This window comes from Meles meles, chromosome 2, assembly GCF_922984935.1.
Source record: "Meles meles chromosome 2, mMelMel3.1 paternal haplotype, whole genome shotgun sequence".
Classification (NCBI taxonomy): domain Eukaryota; kingdom Metazoa; phylum Chordata; class Mammalia; order Carnivora; family Mustelidae; genus Meles; species Meles meles.
The window spans coordinates 105,908,531-105,922,331 of record NC_060067.1 but is presented as its reverse complement, the minus strand read 5'-3'; positions in this window follow the sequence as shown (position 1 = coordinate 105,922,331).

Here is a 13,801-nt window from a genome sequence, read left to right as displayed (position 1 = left end):
CCCTGGCTCTTCCTATTCCAGAGCTGCCTTCTGTACTTCACATGTGTTCTTCAATCCCCTGGATTGCTGCAGACCTGGGCTGGCCCTTCTTGTCAACAGTTATTGGCTTCTTCTCTGTTTTCCCTAGTTAGGTATGTTTCTCCACTGTGCTTCCCTACTCTGACAAAGCAACCATCTTATTTTCACTCCATGATATTTAACAAATTGATTATTATTTTTTTTCTGATTGTTTCTTTGGCCACAGTGAATTGAAGAAAACAGAATAAAGAAAATCAAAGATTTCCTGAAAAAGAAAGTTCTCACAGAAATACTGTGTGCAAACGTTGATCTATCTTCTGCCTTGTAAAAGTTAGGGGGTGTTGTTTTTTCAGGGCTTTAGGTCTAATTGTGAGGATATATTTTTGCCACCAACCTCCTCTTCTAAAAGAAAGGTTTCTTTATGTGCCTGTATGGAATGACTCCTATTTATATTAGCTTCACCTAACAAATATTTCACCTGATCACCTTTGCCCAGTCCTCTTGAAGAACACATTAATTTTTTATGATCAGCTGAAGCATCACTTACACAGAAAATCTCATAACCCTCTCACATGGAATTTTGAGACTTTTCTTTTTATACATCCTCTATACCTTATTCCATGTATTATTCCATGTACTTATTCTAACATTTACAGTACTCATCTTTATTAGATACACAGTAGCCCAAATGAAATTGTAAACTTCTTAAAAACAGAAACAGTATTTGATCCCTTTCTTTATCCCAATAACTAAAAATTCTGCCTGGCACTTAGAAAATGCTTAATCAATGTTTGTTGTATAAAGATTGATGACAAGAGATAATATTTGAAAATTGAGGTGAACAAAGATACAGAGCTGCCTTGGGAAGAAGTGTGATCCAGAAAAAAATAAATCTGTTAGGTCAGGAAAATTAAGAGGAGAGTATAAATACGGTTGAAACTTGTATACTTGTAGTTTCTCACCCACTGATAAGTCTCAAAACAACCATGTGTGTACTGGATAGAAATATAGATTACCATTGTCTTCTTTTCTGCTCTAAGTGCGTGAAATAGTTCTAAAAGTAATGACAATCCTTACTGTTTTTTCCAAACAAATTCATGACATGGGAACTTTGCCATGATCCTCATTATATAAGTAAGAAAAGTAAGACTCAGAAAGTTTAAGTAGCTTGCCCAACATTACACAGCTACTACCAGTGGAACTGAAACAAGGCATTCTTTTTTTTTTTTTTTTTTTTAGCATATCTTTTTTTTTTCTTTTTTTTTTTTTCCATTTTATTTATTTTTTTCAGCGTAACAGTATTCATTCTTTTTGCACAACACCCATTGCTCCATGCAAAACGTGCCCTCCCCATTACCCACCACCTGTTCCCCCAACCTCCCACCCCTGACCCTTCAAAACCCTCAGGTTGTTTTTCAGAGTCCATAGTCTCTTATGGTTCGCCTCCCCTCCCCAATGTCCATAGCCCGCTCCCCCTCTCCCAATCCCACCTCCCCCCAGCAACCCCCAGTTTGTTTTGTGAGATTAAGAGTCATTTATGGTTTGTCTCCCTCCCAATCCCATCTTGTTTCATTTATTCTTCTCCTATCCCCCTAACCCCCCATGTTGCTTCTCCATGTCCTCATATCAGGGAGATCATATGATAGTTGTCTTTCTCCGATTGACTTATTTCACTAAGCATGATACGCCTTACTTCCATCCATGTCATTGCAAATGGCAAGATTTCATTTCTTTTGATGGCTGCATAGTATTCCATTGTGTATATATACCACATCTCCTGTATCCATTCATCTGTTGATGGACATCTAGGTTCTTTCCATAGTCTGGCTATTGTAGACATTGCTGCTATAAACATTCGGGTACACGTGCCCCTTCGGATCACTATGTTTGTATCTTTAGGGTAAATACCCAGTAGTGCAATTGCTGGGTCATAGGGTAGTTCTATTTTCAACATTTTGAGGAACCTCCATGCTGTTTTCCAGAGTGGTTGCACCAGCTTGCATTCCCACCAACAGTGGAGGAGGGTTCCCCTTTCTCCACATCCTCTCCAGCATCTGTCATTTCCTGACTTGTTAATTTTAGCCATTCTGACTGGTGTGAGGTGATATCTCATTGTGGTTTTGATTTGTATTTCCCTGATGCCGAGTGACGTGGAGCACAGTTTCATGTGTTTGTTGGCCATCTGGATGTCTTCTTTGCAGAAATGTCTGTTCATGTCCTCTGCCCATTTCTTGATTGGACCAGATGGACATCACAGATATATTCAGAACATTTCATCCCAAAGCAACAGAATACACATTCTTCTCTAGTGCACATGGAACCTTCTCCAGAATAGATCACATCCTGGGTCACAAATCAGGTCTCAACCGGTATCAAAAGATTAGGATTATTCCCTGCATATTTTCAGACCACAATGCTCTGATGCTAGAACTCAATCACAAGACGAAAGCTGGAAAGAACCCAAATACATGGAGACTAAACAGCATCCTTCTAAAGAATGAATGGGCTAACCAGGAAATTAAAGAAGAATTGAAAAAATTCATGGAAACAAATGATAATGAAAACACAACAGTTCAAAATCTGTGGGACACAGCAAAGGCAGTCCTGAGAGGAAAATATATAGCGGTACAAGCCTTTCTCAAGAAACAAGAAAGGTCTCAAGTACACAACCTAACCCTACGCATAAAGGAGCTGGAGAAAGAACAAGAAAGAAACCCTAAACCCAGCAGGAGAAGAGAAATCATAAAGATCAGAGCAGAAATCAATGAAATAGAAACCAAAAAAACAATAGAAAAAATCAATGAAACTAGGAGCTGGTTCTTTGAAAGAATCAATAGGATTGATAAACCCCTGGCCAGACTCATCAAAAAGAAAAGAGAAAGGACCCAAATCAATAAAATCATGAATGAAAGAGGAGAGATCACAACTAACACCAAAGAAATACAGACAATTATAAGAACATACTATGAGCAACTCTACGCCAACAAATTGGACAATCTGGAAGAAATGGATGCATTCCTAGAGACATATAAACTACCACAACTGAACCAGGAAGAAATAGAAAACCTGAACAGGCCCATAACCAGTAAGGAGATTGAAACAGTCATCAAAAATCTCCAAACAAACAAAAGCCCAGGGCCAGATGGCTTCCCAGGGGAATTCTACCAAACATTTAAAGAAACAAGGCATTCTTGTTTCAGGCTTTGGATTCTCAACTTCTCAACTACATGGTCTCTTTTTTTTTTTTTTTCTCATTTTATTTATTTTTTCAGCGTAACAGTATTCATTCTTTTTGCACAACACCCAGTGCTCCATGCAAAACGTGCCCTCTCCATTACCCACCACCTGTTCCCCCAACCTCCCACCCCTGACCCTTCAAAACCCTCAGGTTGCCCCAACCTCCCACCCCTGACCCTTCAAAACATGGTGAAAGCCTTTATGCTACCCTCGCCTAGTATTATAGCATCTATTACCAACTGATGGTGGTATAGGTACTTTGAGTTTGTTTCCAACACAAGTAAAATATCTATGTCTATAACTTCAACTTTTGTTCATTCCTTCATGTGATCTGTGGTACCCATGGAAGAGATGTAGGTATACAATTTCAGATTAAAGGCATTGGCTACCCAGAAAAAAAATTAAAAATCTAAAATTGGGCCTTACCAGTAGTATATGTGAAATAACTGAATATGTTCCTAGAAAAAAACTGTTTGAGTTCTTTTGAAGTTATAAAATACACATTATTATTTAGACCAATCCTTCTCAGTCTCTTCAGGAACAATCTAAAGGGACAGTCCCTATCTCATCATGGGCATCTTACGTGGAATGAAATAAATTCCTTCTATGTACAACTGTCACACAACTCCACCAAACAGAAATCATCACATGAGTTTGCCATCAGCATAACCGGTCTATGCCCTACTCAATAAGCTTAGTTCATTTACTGCATGCTTGGATATCTTTGCAATGTCAAATTGTGAAGGGTTCTAAACACTCCATTTCTGTGTTGTACTTACCAGAGACCAATAACAGTTTATACACCAACATCACACCACAGACCACACTATGAGCAGCTCTGATTTAGCAAACGAAGCATCAACCCCAGCAAAGTCTGGTGAACTCTGACACTGAAAATAACATAAGGCCCAGCTACAATGCGGTCTATTAACATACTTTTAAAAATATTTGCAAATGAAAAGCCAGACAACAAAATTACTAATATTTACCAATGTTAATGATTTATAGTAAAATTGTAGTAAACACAATGTAGTAGTATGATGAAATAGTATTTTAATAGAGGTCATAGACATCTATTTTAGAGCCAAAGTTATCTTTGTTTATTTTTTTTTAAAGACTTTATTTATTTATTTGACAGAGAGAGATCACAAGTAGATAGAGAGGCAGGCAGAGAGAGAGAGAGAAAGGGAAGCAGGCTCCCCGCTGAGCAGAGAGTCTGATGCGGGAATCGATCCCAGGACCCTGAGATCATGACCTGAGCCGAAGGCAGCAGCTTAACCCACTGAGCCACCCAGGCGCCCCAAAGTTATCTTTGTTTAAAACAATACATTGTTAGGGGTTCCTGGGTAGCTCAGTCAGTTGAGTGATGGATTCTTGATTTCAGCTAAGGTCATGATCTCAGGTTTGTAAGATTGAGCCCTGCATCAGACTCTGCACTGGACATGAAACCTGCTTAGTATTTTCTCTCTCCCTCTCCGTGTGCTCCTCATTCCCACAACTGATCATACTCTTCCTCTCTCCCAAGTAAAATAAAATAAAAGCAATACCTTGTTAAGCTTCTTTGTGCAAAGAAGGTGAGACCAGAAGAAATATTTACAAAATGATCCCCCACAAAAATACGAATGAATGGCTCTGCCTCTGAAATGAACAGAAATTGGTAATGAGTGAGCAAAGAAAGGAGAGACTTGCACTTCTGGTTCTATAGTAGACCAGATGTCCTGAAAACTCCCTGTCTACAAAACATTAAATGCAAAACAAAATTGGCTGAAATATGTATTCTTAATTTTCTTAAATTCATGTCTGAGCTGGCAAGAAAGAAGGGAATTTCCACTGAAGACAAAAATGAAATGAGTCTGAATCCAGACATAAAAGCAAGTGCTAAAGCTGGTGACTACCCTAAAAGAGTTTGCCAATTCTTATAATTCAGAGTCTTGGGTTTTAAAGCACACATGAAAAAAAGGACACATGTCTTTGATCTGTGTACAGTGAGGAATTGAGCCCAAAATGCCCATAAAAAGCCAAAATGTTAAAAGCAAAAGAATCAATGAGAAAATTTATCTGCACGCAAAGGTGGACACAAGGGAAACTGACTGGCTCAGCCTTACATTCGAGCACATAAAAAGAAGGTATCTTCTGAGAACCAGGTGTGGGTTTCAAATTCTTACAAATCACATGAGTTGGAGAAGCCTACTAAAGATTTAATTTAAAATGGTCATGGGTTGATGGCCCTTCAACACCCACCATAGGTATATCATCCTGGGAAGAGCACATTACAAACCCATTTGTCACAGAATCCTCTAATACATCATGAATGCCATGAATTACAATAGAAACAAAACACCAGATGAAACCAAAATTGAGGAGAGGGGAAAGTGAAAGGGAACTAAGTAATAAATTATGTGGCTAGAGTGGAGGAAAAATTTGCCAGTGATCTATACTCAGAGAATTTTTAAGAACAAAGATGTCTGCTATTTAATGTTAAGGAGTTTGAGATTTTTATGATTAAATTCCCACTGCAAACTCTCAACAAACTCTGTATACAAATACCTTGAGGGAGGGACTTTTGTAAAGAAAATCTAGGAAAAAAGGCCTAGATCCCAAAATGGTTCTCTGTTAAGGGGAGGTGGGAATGTTGGAAATTCAGTTCAAGCAAAAGAACTCCAGAAGCCAGCATTCAGTTAGTGATACTAAACCACAGGCTCTGGGTCTCTCTAAAGTCCCCTAAACTTGGTTATCTATTTTCAGTGTTCATTTATTGGGATAAGCCCATATCTTTTATTACTCACTTAGTAGAACATTTATTTTAAATTATAGGGTCCATCGGGAAAAAAGTCAAAAGGGAAATTCTAGCACCATGGTAAGGCTAATCCTGAGGTGCCCTTATCTCCAGGATAAGAAACCATGATGTAAGGTTGTTTTGGCAGCACCCATAGGGCTTATATTAATGTACTAAGATTTGACTATTTTAAATCTTCATAAAATACATATATTACAACTTTACATTTTTACAATTATGACATTATGTTCTATAATTTACCTCAATAGATTCTAAACCCGCTATTTCATTTAATGGGTGCTGGGATGGTGAAAACAAATCCTGCCCTTAAAAAGGGTACTTGGTTTTTTGTTTTAAAATTTAGTTGCATAAGGACAAAGATAAAAACAAAAACAAAAACTAAAGGGAAAAAATGAAGATTCCTGTTGGTTATCAAGGTTAATTCACAACAGTGTTTTCATAGTCCCACATTTCCTGCCTTAATATTGGGGAATAATTTCTTGGATGTATTATGTGTTTTGTGGCTTGGGGGAAAGAATATATTCACTGGCCTGTTTGATATATGTTTCTTATCCTAATTAATTTTAGTTTCTTTCTTGGTTAGTGTAATGAAAATTCTCTTTCTTTAGAAAAAACTCATAGTTCTTCCTCCCAGAGGCTCCAGACAAGTCCTTATAACATACTCCATCAGATTGCTCTAATGACCTCTTGACCCCCTTCTATGTACGTCTCCCGATTTTATCTGTTGTGTTCTCTACCCTCCCACCTTCAGAAATCTTTGCATTTTGCTAAGAATATCCACTCTCATAAGCTTCCTTCCACTTCTAAGCAATCAGCTACTTGGAGATCTCATACAAAGGTTTTGTTTTGTCTGGGCCTTTTATTATTATTATTCCTTTTACTTTTGACATTATCCTTGCTGTCTATTTATCCTGGAGCTCTCTGCTTATTAGAACAATGACTTTTTTTTTTTTTTTGTCAAATTGAAGATACACATTACAGTAAAAAAGAGATCAACTCTAGAGAACAGTCTGAAATCTAGGAAGGAGAAAAACCCTTTGTGGCCTATTAAAGAGTAGCTGGGTTATTATTTAGTAAAATTAGAGTCAAAATTCTGTGAAGTCACTGAGAAAAGATGTAGCGTTTTCAATCCTATAAACCCAAGGTCCAGGGAAGAGGAAGATGACAGAAAGAAGATGTTGAAAACATTGAAGGGAAAGACAAAAGCAGAGAGAGTTAATACTCTTCTAGTTTGGAATTCTGGAAAGAAATGCTTCGCAGGTTGTCCTTTGCCAAAAACATTGAGTGGAGAGAGTAGAATAAAAGTAGTAGGATGATATATTAGATAAAGAAATGTCTGAAATGTGCTTCATATGTATCACCCCCCAGAATTCCTCATCAAAGTAATATGGCATTAAGGAAGATCTAGAATTTTCCAAAAGATCCTATGAAAGATTCGAAAGTACTGAGAGCACTGGTGAAAGAGATGAGGTGGGTGTGGTTTCAAGACAAGGAAGACACTGTGTGCTCCTTGCAGGTGGAGGCGCTGTAACAGAAGGAGGTCATCAACAACAAAGCCTACTAAACATTCTTTTTTTTTTTTCCATTTTATTTATTTTTTCAGCGTAACAGTATTCATTCTTTTTGCACAACACCCAGTGCTCCATGCAAAACGTGCCCTCCCCATTACCCACCACCTGTTCCCCCAACCTCCCACCCCTGACCCTTCAAAACCCTCTTAAGTGAGGAGGAAGCCAGCTGTATTTCAGCGAGGCCAGGAAGGATTTCACTGTGATGATGTAGCAGAAAGAAGTGGGGTGGGGATATCTGTCCCCATATTCTCAGGAAACCTGTCTATTATTCTATGTTCATATGACAGCTGGGGAGCCATGAAGAAAACAGGATAGAAGAAGCAAAATATTTAATGGCCTGAAATAACTTAAAAGAGATTATTTCATGAATTGGACAGTGACTAAGTTTAAATCTTGAATTCCTAAATATTGAACTACAATGGAAGATTTCATGAGCCAACTCAGTTTGGTTAAATAAAATCAATTCACATTTTTGTACCTCCATGTCATTTGTATTTAACCTAACATCATTTGTTTCCATACAGAGAGTTTTACCTATATTTGTGTATGTGTAATTAAAGAAGAAACACTGATGAAATTTTGATTAAATTTATGATAGCTAAAGTAAGCAAAAAAAATCTAATGTGTTCTAAAATTTTAAAATAATTGTGTAACTTTTAACTTCATATTTCCCATGTGGATATGACCCAAACATTGACACTTCTCACATAAAAAGTGTCTGTGTGTTCTTTAAACAATGATTATCTGACCAAATAAGGCATAAAAACACTAAACTGATTCATTGCCTTTTTTTTTTCTAGAGGAGAATAGCATTAGAGAATTCCAGCATGTTCTCTTACTATTAAATTAATGCCACAAGCACTACAAAGTCTGACCTGAACAAGAGAGACATATAACCTGTGCAAGAAATCTTTGCTCAGAAAGGGCAGTGCAGAACATGAGGAATAAGACAAATTGTCTTTTTGCCATGGAATATTAGCCTTTGTGAGCCCTATAACATCTGCTTATGTTCTTTCCAAACAAGAAAATTCTTGAAAATTACATCTGCCCATCATTGTCTTTGAGCCTCCTAGCCTTGAGCAGTTTGCCTTTTTGCAGTTGAGAAGAATTAGAAATTCTTCTTTACTATATGTGGCAGAGGTTCTAGTTTATTATCATATCACACACGTGCACGCACCCACACACAATAGAGTAGTAGCTGGCTAAAGTAATGCATAATAATATGGAGCAGGAAAAAGGAGATCTGACTTCAGCTTCTGAATCTGTCTTTGCTTTGCTTTGTGATCTTAAAAAAATTTCTATCAACATACTTAACCATCTCTCAGTGTGGCAGTTCATTCTGGCAGAAGACACTGTAAGACTGCCCTGCTTAGTACACTGATCACCACTAGCCACACAAAATGTGGAACATGAGACTGATCAACTTAAATATTAATTTTAATTAATTTAAATCTGAATTGAAATAATAAAAGGTAATGTGTTAATTTTAATATGTTATGCAGACAATATAAACTATAGTAATAACTTGGGTAAATGCAAACCATTGCATTGATATGCATTATTGTATAATAAGTTACTCTAGAATTAGTATATTAAAATAATAGATACTTATTATTTTGTAATTTCTGTGGACCGTGTAATGGGGTGTGGCTTGGCTGGGTACCCCTACCTCTGGGTCACTCACAAGGCTCCATCAAGGTTGCTTAGGTTAATAGTCATTTTGATTCTTGACTAGAAGAGAATCTACTTCTTAGCCCACTCATGTAAATATTGTCAGGTTTCAAGTCCTCACTGACTATTGGCCTGAGAACAAATCCTTGCCACAGAGACTCTTCCATCTATGGAGAGCTTGATTCTTTCAAAACAAGGGCTTTGAGAGAAAGAGATACAGAAAGATAGAGAGAAAGACAAAGAAATATAGACACATCATGTACAATAATATCAGAAATATTAAATAGAAAAAATGGTGCTGGATTTCCTGGATGGCTTAATCAATAGAGCATGTGACTCTTGCTCTCAAGGTTGTGAGTTCAAGCCCTATGCTGGGTTTAGAGTTTACTTAAAAAAAAAAAAAAAAAGAGAGAGAGAGAGATAGTTTAAAAAAAAGAAAAAGTTGTGGCAAAGGGTATCAAAAACTGGTACATTGCTGAGAGATATTAAGGAAGGCATAAATAAGCAGAGAGACATATTATGTTTATGGGTTAGAGGACCCAATATTTTTAAGATATGAACTCTCCCTAAATTGATCTATAGATTTGAATGCAATACCAATCAAAATCTCAGTGAATTTCTCTGTACATAATGACCAACTACTTGTAAAATACATATGGACATACATTGGACCATGAAATGCATAACTTTGAAAGAAATTAGCAATGTCAGAAGCCTTTATTACACAGCCATGGTAATCAAGATAATATGTTATTGGTATACGGATAGACAAATAGTTCAATAAAAGAAAATATTGATTCTAGAACTAGACCTACACTTATACGGACAAATACGAAAGAGATGGTCCATCGGAAAAGGTATAGATATTGTACCAAGACACATCCCTGAAGACAGCATGCCAGGCTGAAGGAGAAGTTGTGAAAGATACCCAGCGAATTATTATTTCAGAGGTTGTTCTTATTGGTTCAAGTAGCATACAAATTCTGACGCAGGTGGGAGAAAATAGAACCTGAAGATCTTTCCTGATGTCCTGACATGATAAGGCAGGATAAATTTAATAGACCATCTGGTAGGTATTTCTTGGGAGCTGCTGGATATGACAGTCCTATCTGCTGGGAATAAGTACTGACCAGACAGATGAATGAATGATTGTCTACTTTAAAAATGTCCAACAATCCCTGAATCTATGTTGAAAGTTTGCACCTTGCAGTGAAATTGACCTCACTGCCTAATAATACAGCATACAGTCCCTGCATTTCCTCATTATGTTATATCTAGGAGGGTGTGAGCATAAAATATATTGCTCCCCACACCCCTAAAATAAAGTCCTTTACTTTTTTATTCAACATGATAAGCTTTTCAGTTATTAAATGGCTTATTGTTCTTTAGCTGTCCAGGTGACACATACACCGATCTTAAAGATAACAAGAAATTAATCCTTCCTATGTCTTATATAAAATTTAGGAATAATAATAATTGAAAGTGAAGTGCTCATTCACGATACAGGAACAAAAGAAAATGTTAAATATTTGTTGGTCTTATTTTCAACATTAAGTCACATTGGATCAGCTGAATCATCTTTTTTTTTAAGTATATCAGCAATATATAACAGACTTAATTTGATAAATAATGATGAAAATTTAGTTCTAGAATAATATTAATTTTCTATACAATTCAAGGTAAAATGATTAGAATTCTACCAACTAAATACTTTACAGATTTATTCTTACATTTATCTTTTTTAAAACTTCAACATTTCAGGATTGTTACATATAATACAAAGTATAAAAAATAAAAATAGAGTAAAATTAAAATTCTGGGGTTTACATAAAGTCTTGAATTTGGTACTTTGTTAACTGAAGTCACCTGGTAATAAAATGCTAGCAGTCCCCCCAGAGCAGGTCTGCAACCTCTATGGCTTACCTCTGACCTCTATTATTTGAAAAAATAAACTTAGCCTCATGTTCTGAAGTCGTAAAAAAGAAAAAAAAAAAAGACATTGATGCATGAATGTGTAGTGAAATTTAAAAAGTATGCAATGACTCTTGGGAAATATACTCTTTCCAATAAAAGAAATAGGAGAGAGAAAGGAAAGCCAAAAATCCCTTTTTTTTGCTTCTATGAGTTGTCAATGCTCAGCAGAGTCGAAGCAATGTTCCCTATGACAATACCTTAGCTGGTTTCTATTTTTAGAGTTCTACTATGCCTCTGACACCAGCTGGCTGCTTTATCTGTAAGAGTATTCTTATTACATCTTTTCTACTTCCTGGATATCCATGGTATACAAGCTTTAGACAATTCGTAAAGATTAATATTTTCTTAGTTTCAATTTTACAGTATTCATCACTACTTCCAAACAAACAAAATATCTTCAAAGACAAATCATTTATCTAGCTACTGTGTGGCATTAAATACAGACTGCCCTAAGTAGCCCTTACTTTTAGCTTGAATATTTTCATGTTGTTGGGAGACATTCTCCCCTGTAGGAAGAATATTTTATTCTCATGTAATATGCCCAGACTCCTTTAACCTAGAAGAATATCAACCTGCTCTGTGAGAATGAAAATACTGGGATTTGTAGATAATGACAAGATTTTAGAATGAACTGACAGTACATAGGTCTTTAGACAGGGTTTGTTTGATAGACTTAGTGTTTCTTTGTTCATTAAATTTAGCCAACATTTTAAAAACAGATGATTTAATATTAAAATCCAACTTATAGTTTTTCCTCAAAAACTGGAACTATCACAATTATAAGGCTGAATTCCTACCTAGCAATCATTAATAGAGCGAGGAATTCCTTCCTTCTCAATATAAGTAAGACTCTCTAGTTTGTCTATCTGCTTTCATGAAGCAGCTTTATTCATTATACTCTACCTGACTCCTATATGGTTATGCTTTTTGGAATCCTTAGAAAGAATCTCCAGGATGATGGAGAATTAGACAGCTCATAAATCAGGGGATAATTCCCCTCCTGAACACATAATCCATTGAGAAGGAAAACAAAATCCAGAAACAAAAGATCAAAATACCAGCTTTAGTTTTAACAAAAAATAATTAAAAGGTGTGGCTTTAAATGTGTGCCCACATGTGTTGGCAAATGTCCCCACCAGAATTAACCCCATTTCCAAGTAGATTATGGGATAGACTTTGAGATAGCACCCTCAAGGGTCTGAGGAATGGACTCGCATAAGATCATTGCTTCATGTTGGTCTCAGGCAGAGAGAAGAGAAAAGAATGCTAATCTCCAGGATTTTCATTTTCTTTTTAGATTAGCTCTGTCCAAAAAAGAAACTTGGACAATTAGCAATTCATTCCTTCCCCAAAGAGTGGAAATGGTGTGAAGAGAGGCCATGTGGGGAGGGCTCTCCATATGGAATCACGAGTCAAGGAGATGGTTTCTTTCCTAAAATTAGTATTCCCTAGTAAAACAATAAATGGGCTATGACTTTTTGTAAAGAGACACTATAATAGTGGGTAGTGAGTGAAATAAACTTGAAAGGGTAATGCTAGTGACTTGAGAAGGTAGTGGTGGAGACTTTTGGATGCCAGTCAAATATCCTTTTCCAATTCTCTAACAAATTAAAATAGTTTTGATTTTGCTGGGCACACAGCCACACAAATAAAGGACTAACTTCCCTCTCAACTAGGTTTGAGTAAGTGAGTAAGTCTGGTCACTGAGCTATAAGTGGATATGTGATGTGGAATTTCCAAGAAGTCTTACAAACATAGAAGAAGATTCCCAATACTTAGAGGTTCCCAATATCTATAGAACCATCATCATGCCAGTGCTGTAATAATCTACAGAATTATTTCACGTAAGGGAGAAATAGACATCTGTCTTATTTAAGTCATTATTACTTACGATTATTTTTTATGAAGCTGAACTTAAACCAGACTGGTTGAGTTCAGTATGTAACAAATCATTACAGTGGGAGAAATAACGAGTTGACAGGGTAAAGTAGTTCTACACCATGTCTCTGTCTATAATACAAGTTATAGGACTGCCTAATGTATCCATTAAAAAGCAATTATCTAGCTAAATATTTAATATCAGAGAACAAAGTATATGATAGGAAGCGTATTATATACTCTTATTAACTTCCCTGCCTTCAGGCTTGCTGATCGGTCCTGTGTTTTCCCATTCTCCTCAAAAAAGCATGGAACAATCTTACTAAAAGAAATCTCATTGATCACATAATCTCTTGTGTCAAATAGTTAATGGAAAATCTTATGTCTAGGATAAGGTCAAAACCCTTTAGCAGGCCAGTTTCCTTTATGAGCTGAACCTATATTACCTCTTTAATTTCATTCCTTGCCCCTCCTTACCTCACCTTTTTGCTATATGTGCCATACTGTCTCTTAATACTGTGTGTTTGATCATGCTTTTCCTTCCATTGGAAATACTTTCCACTTTTATATCCATGTTGCAGAGAATGGCTCTTCACTCCTTAATTCCATTTCCTTTTCCTTCTAAATGTTTCTCAGCCTTCTCTTCTGCACAAGG